At 37.6% G+C, this 16,083-nt stretch overlaps 1 protein-coding gene across 1 annotated transcript in view; it reads left to right on the forward strand.

Annotated features, from left to right (window-relative positions):
• The window catches only part of CDH8 (cadherin 8), a 1,195,405-nt gene that overhangs the window by 265,493 nt on the left and 913,829 nt on the right, over nucleotides 1–16,083 (forward strand). The window contains exon 6 of the mRNA XM_079908493.1: nucleotides 8,759–8,865. The gene's annotated coding sequence lies outside the window, so the exon portion shown is untranslated. The remainder of the gene's footprint in view (nucleotides 1–8,758; nucleotides 8,866–16,083) is intronic.

Genomic DNA, 16,083 nt, shown 5'->3' on the forward strand with positions numbered 1-16,083 from the left:
TGATCTCTTGGTTATTAAGTAGTGTATTGTTTAGCCTCCATGTGTTTGTATTTTTTACAGATTTTTTCTTGTAATTGATATCTAGTCTCAGAGCATTGTGGTCGGAAAAGATACTTGATGTGATTTCAATTTTCTTAAGTTTACCAAGGCTTGATTTGTGACCCCAGATATGATCTATCCTGGAGAATGTTCCACGAGCACTTGAGAAGAAACTGTTTTCTGTTGTTTTGGGATGGAATGTCCTATAAATATCAACTAAGTTCATCTTGTTTAATGTATCATTTAAAGCTTGTTTTTCCTTATTTATTTTCATTTTGGATGATCTGTCCATGGGTGAAAGTGGGGTGTTGAAGTCCCCTACTATTATTGTGCTACTGTCGATTTCCCCTTTTATGGCTGTTAGCATTTGCCTATGTATTGAGGTGCTCCTATGTTGGGTGCATAAATATTTACAATTGTTATATCTTCTTCTTGGATTGATCCCTTGATCATTATGTACTCTTCTTCTTTGTCTCTTGTAATAGTCTTTATTTTAAAGTCTATTTTGTCTGATATGAGAATTGCTATTCCAGCTTTCTTTTGATTTCCATTTGCATGGAATATCTTTTTTCCATCCCCTCACTTTCAGTGTGTATGTTTCCCTAGGTCTGAAGTGGGTCTCTTGTAGACGGCATATATATGGGTCTTGTTTTTGTATCCATTCAGCCAGTTTATATCTTTTGGTTGAAGCATTTAATCCATTTACATTTAAGATAATTATCGACATATATGTTCCTATTACCATTTTATTAATTGTTTGGGGTTTGTTATTGTAGATCTTTTCCTTCTCCTGTGTTTCCTGCCTAGAGAAGTTCCTTTGGCATTCGTTTTAAAGCTGGATAGGTGGTGCTGAATTCTCTTAGTTTTTGCTTTTCTGTAAAGTTTTTAATTTCTCCATCAAATCTGAATGAAATCCTTGCTGGGAAGAGTAATCCTTGTTGTAGGTTTTTCCCTTTCATCACTTTAAATATGTCCTGCCACTTCCTTCTGTCTTGCAGAGTTTCTGCTGAAAGATCAGCTGTTAACCTTATGGGGATTCCTTTGTATGTTATTTGTTGTTTTTCCCTTGCTGCTTTTAATATTTTTTCTTTGCATTTAATTTTTGATTGTTTATTTAATATGTGTCTTGGCATGTTTCTCCTTGGATTTATCCTGTATGGGCGTCTCTGCACTTCCTGGACTTGATTGACTATTTCCTTTCCCATATTAGTGAAGTTTTCAACTATAATCTCATCAAATATTTTCTCAGTCCCTGTCTTTTTTCTTCTGCTGCTGGAACCCCTATAATTCAAATGTTGGTGCATTTAATGTTGTCCCAGAGGTCTCTGAGACTGTCCTCAGTTCTTTTCATTCTTTTTCCTTTATTCTGCTCTGTGGTAGTTATTTCCAGTATTTTATCTTCAAGGTCACTTATCTCTTCTTCTGCCTCAGTTTTTCTGCTATTGATTCTTTCTGGAGAATTTTTAATTTCATTTATTGTGTTGTTCATCATTCTTTTTTGATCTTTAGTTCTTCTAGGTCCTTGTTAAACATTTCTTGTATTTTTTCCATTCTATTTCGAAGATTTTGGATCATCTTTACTGTCATTACCGTGAATTCTTTTTCAGGTAGACTGCCTATTTCCTCTTCATTTGTTTGGTCTAGTGGGTTTTTGCCTTGCTCCTTCATCTGCTGTGTGTTTCTCTGTCTTCTCTATTTGCTTAACTTACTGTGTTTGGGGTCTCCTTTTCGCAGGCTGCAGGTTTGTAGTTTCTGTTGTTTTTTGTGTCTGCCCCACGTGGCTAAGTTTGGTTCAGTGGGTTGTGTAGGCTTCATGGTGGAGGGGACTGGTGCCTGTATTCTGGTGGATGAGGCTGGATCTTGTCTTTCTGGTGGGCAGGACTGTGTCCAGTGGTGTGTTTTGGGGTGTCTGTGACCTTATTATGATTTTAGGCAGGCTAATGGGTGGGATTGAGTTCCTGTCTTGCTAGTTGTTTGGCATAGGGTGTCCTCACTGTAGCTTGCTGGTCGTTGAGTGAAGCTGGGTCTTAGCATTGAGATGGAGATCCCTGGGAGAGCTTTCACCATTTGGTGTCACGTAGAGCCAGGAGGTGTCTGGTGGACCAATGTCCTGAACTTGGCTCTCCCACTTCAGAGGCACAGGCCTGACACCTGGTCGGAGCACCAAGACCCTGTCAGCCACACGGGTCAGAAGAAAAGGGAGGGAGAAAGAAAGAGAGAGACAGAGAGAGAGAGAAAGAGAGAGAGAGAAAGAGAGAGGGAGAGGGAGGGAGGGGAGTAGGAAGAAGGAAAGAAAGAAAGAGAAGGAAGGAAGGAAGGAAGGGAAAAATAAAATAAAGTTATTAAAATAAAAATATTATTAAAAATAAAATTTAACAGTAATAAAAGAAAAAAGGAAACCAAAAAGGAAGAAAGGAGAGAGCAACCAAACCAAAAAACAAATCCACCAATGATAACAAGCGGTAAAAACTATACTAAAACAAAACAAAAAAACGGACAGACAGAACCTAAGACAAATGGTAAACGCAAAGCTTCACAGACAAAATCACACAAAGAAGCATATACATACACACAAAAAGAGAAAAAGGAAAAAAATACATATATGTATATATAAAAAAAAGGTAGAGAACAACAAAATCAATAAACAAATCTACCAATGATAATAAACTGTAAATACTAAACTACAATAAGTATAATATAAGAAACAAATTAAATGCAGAAAGCAAACTCCAATTCTACAGTTGCTCCCAAAGTCCACCACCTCAATTTTGGGATGATTCATCGTCTGTTCAGGTATTCCACAGATGCAGGGTACATCAAGTTGATTGTGGAGGTTTAATTTGCTACTCCTGAGGCTGTTGGGAGAAATTTCCCTTTCTCTTCTTTGTTCGCACAGCTGCTGGGGTTCAGCTTTGGATTTGGCCCTGCCTCTGTGTGTAGGTTGCCTGAGGGCGTCTGTTCTTCACCCTGACAGGCCGGGGGTTAAAGGCGTGGCTGATTAGGGATCTCTGGCTCACTCAGGCTGTGGGGAGGGACCCATTATGTTTTAAAATGTTGTGAAATTGAAGCTTTATAAAGGCATATTAAATGTAAATGTAGCTTTCTAAGAGCTGTATATTTTTTTATTTCAGTTATGCAATCGACTTTTGCATTACCTATACTCTTATGACAAGGAAATTGGCCAGTTCAAATTCAAGGAGAAATGAGATTTATAGACAGAAATGTGAATACTCAATCCAAGGATTCAAATGTTGGCCAAATTATTCACATTCTTTTATCTCAATGTTTAGATTAAGAGGCTCAATATCAGTATTTTACGTTTCAACTTGTGGATATTCAAAACCTGAATGAGCCAGGTCAGAGTGTTATTATTAGGCACTTCAGGCCAAATGGGTGCCAGTCATTAACATCAGGCTAAACTTGGAGGTTGAAAGATGTCCTGTTGAATATAACCTTTGCTTCCCACTCTTGTGTTTGACATGTTCCCGGTTTCTTAGTTTCTAGCTTCTCTATTCCATTTTCTAAGTTCATGGCACACTGCTTGGAATGTCTCAAGTATTCTCTTTTACCTACAGTGGCAGGAGGGTGGCTAAAACCAACATCTTTAATAATTTTATTTCTGCTCCCTTTCCAACCACATTTACTGTCACCTTCTCACCTATGCTTCTAAATATCTTCTGAAAGATTTTGCCCTCACAGCGTGTAGCAGACAGGTAGGAGATCATGTTTCCCTGTCTGAGCTCCTATAGTCTCTTGAACTAAGAACGAGCCCTTGCCCCAAACAGCACACATTTGATTTTCAAAGAATTTGGAATTGATACTCAGGAATGTTAATTTTTTTTTCCTTATATGTTTGTCTTGAGAGAATCTCTAAGACTTATGGGCTGTTTCTCAGCAAAGAGAAGCAAGGAGAAGCGATCAGGGAAGGGAAAAGAATAAAACAGATAAAGACCAGAAAATATGAGACAGCATGTGGTGAGAGACAGTCTTGTGTGAGAGAGAGAGGGAGAAGACAAAGGAGAGATAGAGAAAGAGAGACGCTTAATTCCTGCTGTAGTCCCTGCTTCCAGACTGTAGGGTACCTGCCTTTGGCTCCATATGGGTCTTTCCTTCCAATAAATTGTCACTTTTTGCTGTAGCTTGTTTAAATGAGTTTGAGTTGCTTAAAGCTGAAAAATCCCTGAATAAGACAAATAAGACAACCCTCTCCAAGCCATTCCCTCTCCTAGAATGCCCTTTCACTATGATCCACTTGACATTGTCCTTCATCCATCAAAACCCCCTTTTCATGCATCCCTCCTGACCCTTTTTGGTCATAGATGTCTCCCTTCCATGCTTTTATAACACATCCTTTTGTTGTGTTACCCTGCTCTTTAAAATTTATTTCTTATTAATGGAATATACATGATCAATTTTTCAAGTAAAGTTTGATGTGTACTTGAAAATCTTGTGTATTTTCAGTTTGGAAAAAAATGACATTTTTTCATATAGTTCACTCGTATTTACATGTATAAATATACACATGTATACACATGTATACACATGTATACACATGTATATACACACGTGTATGTATATGTGTGTATGTATAAATATTAGTAAATCTTGTTGAGTCATTTAAATATTCCATATCTTATTTTCTTATTTATTTTTCTACCCAAACAACTGAATTTTCAGAGACACATGTTAAGAATCAATATACATTTTAAAAATTGTTTCTGGTTTGTTGAAGCCATTAAATTTAAATGATGTCAGTGTTAATATGTCTTCTGTGTAGATTGAATTTTATCATTTAAAATGTGCTGTGCCTCCCACTGAATGCCTTTTACATTACTTTTTTGTGTCTGATACTAATCTTGTTTATAATAATCTGCTTTTTTAGATATTTCTGGTATTCCTTTTGGAATCCCTCAACTTTTACAAGGATATTCACTGAAAATACCCTTCTATTGGGTATATTTTCTGTATTCTGTAGGGTATTCTCTGTGTTCTGATAAATGATGTCTGTCTTGTGATTATAGATTCAATGTGGTGAAGATCTTCCAGTGGCTTTTTCTTCTGTGTGAAAAGATTTGCCATGCCTTGGAATCATTAGTTTTTTGGGGACGCTGTCCTGCCTGACTGGTCCTGGGGCCCACACTCACTACATTAGTCATAGGAAAAAGCAATGGTGCCTGCATCTTCACTGCTCCTAGCATAGCTCCTCTTTTAATTATGTAGGGTATGTCCTGTTGCCTCTGTTAAAGAAGAAAATGCAAGTGAGCAAATTTTAAGGATCTTAATGGCTTTATTTAGCAGTTCACAAATCAGGCAACATCCAGTCTGACGAATAGAAAGGATCTCTGAAGAGCTGTGTAAGGCAAGAGATTTTATAAGCAGAAAGGAACAGAAAAAAGGAAGTTGTACTCGGCAAAAAAGTGGATTGGTTATTACAAGGTTACTTTCCTTATAGGGAATGGTAGGAGTTTCTCAGGCAGTTTACCTAGCTAATGCTGATCAGGGAATTCCTGATATACTAGTTTAAGATTCCATTTCTAAGAGAGCTGAAACTGTAAGTTAAATCTCAGTTTGGTGACATGTGGGGCTTAGCTTAAGTGACTCTATTTGGGGCTTATTTTCTTGTCTTTAACTCGCCCCACTTTTCAGTCTCTTAACTGTAGGCTTTGAGTTCTCCACACACAACTCCTCATTCTGCACCAGGTTTCTCTGGTAAATACCTGAGACTGATTTCTTCACTTTCATGTGTTCCCATCTAATTTTTTTATCATTCAGGGATCCTCTCAGAATTTCTGGTCCACTGATCATCTTTCTGACTTGCCTCTACTACTATCTCCACCTGCATACCTCTATTTCAGTACCTACCATACCATGTTGTAATGATGTTTGTATGTATCTGTTTCCCAACATTCCTTAAAAGGAGGAATGGCTTCATATTCTCTAATTTTAATGCCTATTACTGTGCCTGCCACTGGAATGCTTAATAAATATACTTGGAATGAACAAATGAATGTTTCGTTCAAAAAACTACAAGACATTTTCTATCATTCTCATTTGACAATCAACATTTTCCCTAAAGTTATCCCTCAACGCTCTTAAAGAAAGATAGGTTCATCATGAGACAATCCCCATTAGAATTTAACCTTAGCAGATTTCACTTGATGAAGAACATAAAACCTAAACATGTAGTTTTCTTAATGGAACACCTTTCATGACCTTAGCAATAGCTTTGTGATTGTGGCATTATAATGAGCGTAGACAGGGAGCAAAACAGGATTGTGCCAATAATAAAAATAACTCTTACTTTCCCAAAGGCCTCAGCAGCTCACTCAACATCCCAGAGCTCATGGTAGATATTTCCTCCAAGAGTATAAAGACCACAGAAGACTAAAGAGAAGATTAAATAGATTTTGCAGAATCAAAATGTGATGAAACTACATTTCAATTAGAGGGGGAATGAGGAGAGGAAGTGACAAGGGAGAAAAATGTGTGCAGAACATCAGCCTCTCTAATCTCGGAAAACAGAGCCTCTCCTTGGAGCTGAGCTCATATTGACTAATCGCAGAAATCACAGAGAGAGGATGAGAAAAACTCCTGAGGAAGCAAGGATCTGACAGACTTCCTTGATAACCTTGACTGCCTAGACACAAGAATTGGGCTGGGCTTTGAAAGTGAAAGGGAACCTGCCTGGCAAACAAGCTGAAACAAGCTGAAAGTTTAATTAAAGCCAGTAGGGGGAATAGTTAAAGTGGGGAATAATTAGGGCAGCAAGAAAAAAAGGAAAAAAAAAGAGAAGAAGCCAGAAGATGATTAAAGGAAGGCTCTGGGGGCATGAAGCTACCTAGATAGCATTCTGTTGACAACTACTAAAAATGAGTTTGATGTTTTGCCTACTTCTAGTTTAAATTTTTGGTTTGCAGGGTGTCTGTGTGTGTGTGTGTCTGTCTTTATGTGTGTGGTATCTCCTATTATCTGTATTTTTCCTTGGCTACCAGCTGGGTGGGAATGAAAAAATGCCATGATCCAAACTGGATTTTAATGAGGACAGTTCACAGCCTGCCAAGTCTTTGGGAATGAAGTTGGCGGGCTGGACCCACTGGTCCAGGAGGGTCCCTGCTCTGGATCTGAAAGCCCCTCTGTTAAAAACTTGGCAGCCCTTCCACAGCTTCTCTTCGTCTCTGCCAAACAGATGAAGACAGCGTCTGGCTCTGAACATGTGATGCTGAAAGTTGCCATGACTGTCAAAGACCCAAGGAAGGAGCACTTCTTTTCCCTGACATTAGTATGCTTCAGATGCAACTCAGGGACCCTCTGCTGTTGTCACCTTTCCTGAGAGATAGCAACTTTTTTTATTCTTCATAAACACCAAAAATACCACTTTCTACATTTAGTTTGGTAAGGACCCAAGAAGAAAAATTCTCTTCAAGAAGTCGTCCTTATGAAGGGCACTGTTGCTTGCTGATATGTCTAGAGACAAGACCTAGTGTGGAAGAGTTTCAGGCAATGAAGCTTAAGTTTTAAAAAAGCGTCAGATTCTAAACTTCCTGGATATGAACTTAAGAAAGGGTTTGAATTTTTGATGGAAATGTTATGGGGAAGCAACAAAGCTCTCTAAGCAGGAGAGTAACATTAATTATTATGGTTAGTATTTCTGTTAGAAAAATGATTCTTGCAGACTGTGAGAGAGTCAGATTTGAGATATGTATTAATTGTTACAAATGAATATATATGTGTGTGTATTTATGTATTTGTCTATTTATGTATGTAAAACTGTCTCTAATACCACCAGTAGTATGCATACCAAACATGATTTCCGTGGAGGCATTAGGACAAAATGAAATCCCATGACAAGTCCTTTGACGTATCTGCAGTCGAAATCTCCCACATTGTGGAGGATTCCCCAACTAGGGAAGAGAACCCTATCTACAGAAAACTAAAACACGTGGTTCCAGTAGGGAAGTAGTTCTCAACATAGAGTGCTTTAAACATCCATATGCCCAGTCTACACCCGAGACCAATGAAATCAAAATAGTGGGTATAGGACACAAGCAACAGCAGTATTCTCCACTCACCTCAGAAACATGCAAAAGTACAGCTTCATTTTAGAATTACTACAGAAGGTTACACCTCAGACAAATTGGAAAGGGACAGTAGGAGACAAAATATCAAGGCCCATCCAGAAGAGAGTAGAATCACACTCAACATAAAGAGTGAAAAATCACTTGCATTTCAAGAACAGTGTTGCATGGGGAAAAATGTGAAAAAGGCCCAAGAAAATTGATGTGCCCCACATTGAAGTAACCAGGTCTCACTTATTGGGTGATGGATACTTGGCAGTTGGCATCTCAGACAACTTAAGAAGCAGAGAATGAGAAGGCACTAGAGGTCAGGCATCTTTCGGGAAACCTTCATGTTTCATTGGCCTAATTGATTAACCTTACTTATTCTTAAACTAATTCCTATTGTCATGGAAATGTCAAGAGCTGAAGGGGTGGTAGTGGATGGGCACCTGTGTACTCTATTTTGATTATATAAATCTGCATCTACTCATGGAACATAGAGTGGTGTCAACACTTCTGCCCAAATAATAAATTAAGTCACTTAGGTATTTCACATATAGATGATTACCACTGTTCAATATTATTTTGATACAGTGGCATAAAAAAATAGTTTATTTTCATCCTCACACTTATCATTCCATGGTGTCTTCTTCATCCTACAGGTTGAAGTCACTTAGGATGGCCAAATGGCAATAGCAGTTCTAAGCCTCAACATGAACTTCATTGGTCTACAAAGAGAGAAATTGGTTTCTAGTAGTTCTCCCAAAAAGTGAGTTATATTCTTTGCCACAAATCTCCACAAAATTCTCAAAGTCTAGTACTTTATATTATAGTAACATTGAAGGAAAATAGAATTTAAAAAATACGCATAACCCCAACCATCATACATTATTCAAGCATTTTCAATTTTGTATACTGCTTTCCAGTTTTATTCTCTGGTTATATTCCAACATTTATTACCTAGTAACTAGTACCACTTCATTTTCATTTAGATTGTTTTTACACACATACACATACACACACACACACTATATGTATATTGGTCACAATTATAATTTTTTGTTTCTGTTAAGCTTTTCTGTTGTATATTAAATTCCCCAAAGAAGGATGACCATTAAAGAATATTGGCACATTTAATTTTTATAGATAAGTAGACATAAAGGTAAATAAATAGATCAATCTCTCTCTCTATATATATATAGATAGATAGGGGATAATAAGTGCTTGATTCAAAAGAGTTTTATTAATTTCTAGCTCCTTTTGATATTAGTTTCTATAATCACTTCAAGAAGAGAGAAAAATTGTATGTGTGTGTGTTCCCTGTATTGTGTGCTAAGAGATTATCAATTATCTGTTGGTTAACTTCGCTAACCAAGAGATAAAGAAGTTTTAAATTGCATCTTCATCAATAGTAAAGGTTGACATTATAGAGTCTCAATACATGTTTTTTATGAGAAACGATTTTTTTAGGTTTGTTCGTATACTATTTTTTTTTATTATTATTATTATTATTTTTCCACGGTACGCGGGCCTGTCACTGCTGTGGCCTCTCCCGCCGCGGAGCGCAGGCTCAGCAGCCATGGCTCACAGGCCTAGCCGCTCTACGGCATGTGGGATCCTCCCGGAACAGGGCACAAACCCGCGTCCCCTGCATCGGCAGGCAGACTCTCAACCACTGCGCCACCAGGGAAGCCCTATATTTTATCTTAAGTAATTTTCCTTGCATCAAAGTCTTTTAACTCAAAAGTTCATGCTTTATGAGATATCTGGCTAATGTTGAAAGGTCAATTGTAGAACCAGTAATCTAGGATGATAGAAATAATCTTATCCTCTCAGTTTTCTTCCTCTTCGTTAACTTGGATCCATTAACTTGGTTCTCTAGTCATAGGAATTAATAGCCAATGGATAGATTTTTCTGTGTTGATATTTTAAAAGATTGAGAAAGACTAAATGACAGCTTGACATACATGCTTTTTTCTATAGTAGATATCTAAGAAATTCATCATTAAAGTTTTTCTTGATGTCTGAATATCTAATGGCAATTTAATTTTTTTAACTCCAATTCACACTTCCTGAAATGGGGATTTCTGATGCCTTACTGCCCTTAGAAAACATCAACACATATCTTAATCACTACTAAACCAAAGTCATTGTTTTCTTTGAAAAGAGTTTTCAAACACTGACATAACAAGTTGTTCATTCAAATGAAGTTACTTCATATTTTCCCATTGTTATAGTCTTGTTTTGGTTATTCATATGAAATCACTTTGGAATTGAATCATTTATAAAGTGATTGGAAAATACTTCTTACCATGAAAATATTCTAATAAGTAGCTCAGATGAGAGGCTAGTTGGCTTAATTGAAGGACCATTGAACACAGTTAAAATGTGGATTTTAATGTTAGTGCTACGTGACCAGAGTCAAGTCTCTTTGCTTCTCTGCAACTTACCTTACTCATACATAAAATGAGTGGGTAGGTCTAAAACAGCGATGGGAACATGGGTTATGATTCATACAAAAAATAATGTATAGAGGTTTATTATTTTTTCATTCAAAATTAAAATATATTTATGTAGGATAATGGGGGAAATGTGTATTTTTGCTTTGTGTAGTACAAGAATGCTACTATAAAAATGTGGCATTGTGTTAGCCAATGTGTTCAATATATTTTCCAAAGACAAATGTAACAGTATCTTCCATCGCACCTACTCTTCTATAATGTTAGCTTGACACTCTTTCCATTGAGAGATTGGGTATACATCATTTTTTCTTTAACCTGGTTGGATTTGTGTCTGCTTTGGCCAATAGAGTATGGTGAAAATGACACTAGGTAATTTCAATGGTTGGTTTATAAAAGTCAACATGGCTTTTGGAATACTTGCTTTTAGAGCCCACTAAGAAGTCCAACTTTCCTGAGGTCTCCATGTCACGTACAAAGTTCATTTGCAGACGCTCTGGTTTACAAGCCCAGCTGAGATCCTAGTCAACAGCCAAACATGTGAGTCAAGATACCTCAGATATTTTTACCCCTAATCATTGAGTCTTACCAGCTGAGGTTCCAGACATCATGAAGCAGAAATAAGCCAGATCATTGTGCTAAGTCCAAATTCCTGTCCCACAGAATCCATGATCATTGTAGAGTTGTTGTCTTCTGTCACTAAGTCCTAGGGTAGGTAGTTAGGCAATACTAAGCAAATAGAAATTTTGAACTTGGAAGTAAAGTCCTATAAAATATTGCATATTGTATATAATACTATACTATAGCCAACTATTCTATACTATACATAATAAAAATCTAAACCCTGTAACATTGGCTTTGGGACCAAGCAGAAGCAGTCAAAGCCTTGAGGAAACCCTTAATGAAAGCTGGAAGGACCTTGATGGTCAAGGCTTGGAAGACTGGGAAGAAAATAATACAAAAAGCTGTAGGAAAGGAGACAGTTTATGAAGTTGCAGAAAATTTAGTAAAACTGTCACCTTGAGTAATGTGGAAATTATGAAATGTACTTAATTAACTTGATGAGATAGTGATGGGTATTTCCAGATGGAATAGAGAAGGTGCCATCTGCCTTCTGTAATAAAATAAGACAGAGATGGACTAAAGAATAAACTATTCAGTTCCCAAGTATAATTTGAAGGATATATGAAGTATCCAGAACAGTCTTTCAGACAGCAGTGGGTTCTCAAATAAAGAAAGGTTCTCTGGACCAAGATCAATTCCAGGATGGAAATGTAAGACCCACTGTTAAAACCTCAGAAAGATCTAAGGTGATGTCTCATAGAATGTTTCAGAGAGCCAAAACCCATGCAAGGATCTTAAGAGCATACATTTCATTAAAGAAGCAGGGTTTTTATATTTTGAGAGCATGGTAATACTCACCCTAAGTTTATACTTTACATTTATAGCCCCCAGAAGACTAGCACTTTCCCCATTTCCTAATTGTAAACTGCAAGAAATAATGGTTGTAGGCTAATGGTTAACTGAATATGAATTAAATAACTGTTTATGTCATAATTAGTTCAAATAGTATAATATACTCATTTAGTACACTCCAGAGCACTATGCCCAGGTGTTGGGCACACCAGTACAAAACTTCTCGTCAGGAAAGTACTCCTATCAAAGAAACTGAAGTGATTAGTACCTAGAGAAAAAAGTGAACTTGGCTTTTGGACTGGTCAAACACCACAAGAAGTGTGTCTATAAAGCCATGTACAAGAAAACAAAAACAAAACAAAACAAAAAAAACAAGGGCAATTGAGAGAATGTTGCATTTTGGAACAAGTTCTGTTTGCATCATCAAAAAAATTTTTTTTCTGTAGCATATAGTATTTTTTCCCATTGTCACGCAAAATCCTTACCTAGGGTAACTGTGCTTAACATATACAGCAGCTTATCTTATCAGGCAGTGTTCCATCTAAATCACAGTAACGTTAACAATCCTTAGAAATATATGCTCCTGTGTTGTAGGGCCACACACTGGGAGACTTTAGCAGGTCTCAGCTGTTAGGACATCACTGTAAAATAAATGAGTTTGTTTCCATAAACACAGTAGTGCTTCTTATTAAATATCAGGGAGAGATTATTATAAAGTATAGTAAAGTAATGACAAACTGGTAGAAATTAACAAAGTGCAATTCAGAGAAGATGCTGCTTAAATATAGAAGATATACAACCTAACTTTGGTTGTCCCAAAGGATGGAGCACAGAACCTTGTTGTATTTGAGCCAAGTGTTTAGACCCTGTCTATTTATAGAAAAATAACATTTACTGCTTACTTGGGAGAGTTCCCACTGAAATAATGCTTTTCAAAGAGGGAGTGAGCCTTTCACTTTCAAATTTGAATGTGAAATTAGAAGCTTCTATACATTTTATACAACTGCCAGAAAATCACAATTGTCTCTATTGCAATTTTCCAGGGAAATCTAGTTTTTGTCCCCTGGACATAGAAGCATTGTAAAACTGTCAGACAGGAAGCCCTCCCTTGAGGAGAGAGACATTTACAGTACAACCGAGCAGCTGTTGCAGGAATCTCCCAGCAGTAATATTTACAGTACTCCATTTCAGGTACTGTCAGTGCCACTCATACTGCAAATTCAGTGCCACCACCGTTATTGAATCTAATGGTCAACTGAATCTGAATTAAATTGCTGTTTTTGTCATAATAGGACCAAATAGCATAACATACTCATCTACTCAGGGCAAGGGCAGCCTACTCAGAGCAACAGTGCTGAAAACACGTTGTCTCTTAGGAAGATGTGTTATTTGTGTTTCTGACCACACTCAGAATGTTGCTTTCCCCTGAGATGTGGGACGTGGCATCACATTGCCCTGGGAGATGAGGAATGTCACTCTGGGCATGAGAAGTTCAAATGCCCCAGCTGCTAAGCCTTTGAAATGCAGGCACTTTCTACCTGCATTATATGTTGTTAAAGTACATGACGATGCAAAAGTCACATGTGCAAAAGTTAAACAGATAAATAAGTGCAAGCTCTTGACTCACTGAGATGTGATGCCAATCTAGATAGAATGTATGTATCTGGAGATTGATTAGCAGACTGCCAGCTAATTGAAATCCACTGTGACACTTCACAATCACAAAGCTAGTTCTTACAAGATTTATGTTGGAATCCTGACCTCTTGAACCTTGATACTATGTTATGCTAAGTCCAGACTTCAACCTATTCCCTCTCCTTCCTATACCTCTCCGTGGTTTCATGGTCACATTACTTTCAACATCCATTTTTGTCTCTCATGTCTCTCATGCCTATTTCTCTCTCTCTCTCTCTCTCTCTCTCTCTCTCTCTCTCTCTCTCTCTCGCGCGCGCGCGCGCGCGCGCGCGCTCCCTCCCTCCCTCCCTCCCTCCCTTTCTCTCTCCCCCTCCCCACCACCCCTTCCTCTCCCTCCATCTCTCATACTGAACCAAACATAAAAGAATAAATATCACCGGTTTATTTTTTTTAGGCTGTGCATTCATTGCCCCCTCAAAATTCTAATAATCACCCTTTTTTTCCGATGGCATTGCTCAAAACTGATTTTGCCATTACTTCCATCTTTCTAAGGGAACCATGTCCTCCTCTCATGCATTATGTAAAGGAAAAAAGATATAATATGTGTTACAAGGAGAAAGAATTTGAGATTCCAAACAATAAGCTGTAACATTAGTAAAAAAAAAAAAAAAAGGACGAGGGAGTGTGGAAACTAGCAGAGGTTGGCCAAATATAGTGGATACTAAGGAGAAAGAAACAATCTGCCATCTGGTATCTTCCACCACCATCTTTTCCTTGAAGAAAGCACATTTGATATCACAAAATACTAGATAAATAATCTTAGATAAAAGGTTGGCCTTTAAAAAGACAATATATATATTTGAAGAGTCAGCCTCTTTATCATACTGTCAGCAATGTTATGACCATTCAAGCCATGACTAAAGTTCATTTCTTTTAGGTCTGTGAAGCTTTGCCCAAATTTCTCTAGACAGGATAAATAGAGGAAGTATGGTGAAGTATGAAAAGCATAGATTTTATTGCTAAACAAATTTTGGCTCTCATCTTAGCTCTGAGACCTCTGGTAAATTAATATTTTAGAGTTTCAGTTTGCTGACTTTCCAAATTTTTAAAAGGAATGCAAGTGAAATAAGAATTGTGAAGTACAGTCCATGCCCAGCACGTGTGAAGCGTTCTGTAAATGTATGTTCTTTCCCTGTTCTTCTATTCTGCACTCTCAGCAGAGCATATGTAACTTGCACACTGCCCATCCTATTGAGATTCAGTAGAGATCTTTGTGTCCTCTTGGAATCCAGGCTCTCTGCTCCCTTCCCTAGAATGTGACCTTAATAGCAACAATAACTAACATTTACCAGATGAATTGTCTATGTGCATGAGTGTGTGTATGTGTGTCAGACATGGTACTAAACCTTTTTTGTGTATTTTATTTAAACTTTTCAATATCCCTCAAAGTAGATACTATTAAAATTCCTAGATGGGGAAATTGTGGGTCCAGAGGTTACATAATGTTGCTCAGGTCACAAATTAATGAGGGGAGTAGCCAAAACGTGGATCTTGCAGTATAATCCCAGTACCCATATCTTAATCACATCACTTCACTGCTTTTTACACTGCACAGGTGTAATTCATCTTTGACAATCAAAGTTACTAAGAGGCATAATAAAAACAGAGGTCGTGCATGATCCCAGGAAACAGAAATAATGCTAGATGAGTATTCCTGCTAACTTACTTGCAGAGTAATTCTGCTATAGTTGGCACGCAAAGAGTTATTTTTTTGCATCTTGCTGAACTCTGAATGCAGCTAACCTAAGATTACCTGATTGATGGTGGAGACACAGTTTTATGTGCAGCAAGAAAGAATATGGAAGCTTGTGGCATCTCATCAACTCTAATTTCCTACATTACGCAACACAAAGTGGTTAGACTGAATAGGCACTTTACCATTCAGTGGAGAGAAAGCTGCTTGATTTTATTTCCAGGGAAATTAGCCCCTTCTTACTCCCTTTTTGTCTTTAGAAAATAGAAGGGGAGGAAAGCATTACGTTGATAGGCTTTGTAAGAAGTCTCTGGCCCAAGAGAAAACAAGAACTAAATTTAAATCCTATATAATATGACAGGTCTTGTACCAGTTTTAACAGAAACAGCAACTATCATTCAACAAGTATGTGTGCTGTGACAGGCTTGGAATCAACACTTACCTGCACCATCTCACTCATCTGTCACTACCCACTACTGAGATGTTTGTGATTACCTTTATTTTCATAGGAGGAAATGGAGGCACAATAATTAAATAAGTGCCCAAAGTCAAGGATTAGTGTTGAAAATGAGATTTGTAGCCAGACAATTTAACACTATTGTCTGTGCTATTAACCCCTTTATCCCACCAACAGAAAAGTGTGACCAGAATGGGGGGCGGAAGCAGAGAGGGGCATCACCATTCTCAGAGAGTGGAAACTTTGGAGGTCAGAGTTGGAGCAAGA

This window comes from Stenella coeruleoalba, assembly GCF_951394435.1.
Source record: "Stenella coeruleoalba genome assembly, chromosome: 20".
Lineage (NCBI taxonomy): Eukaryota > Metazoa > Chordata > Mammalia > Artiodactyla > Delphinidae > Stenella > Stenella coeruleoalba.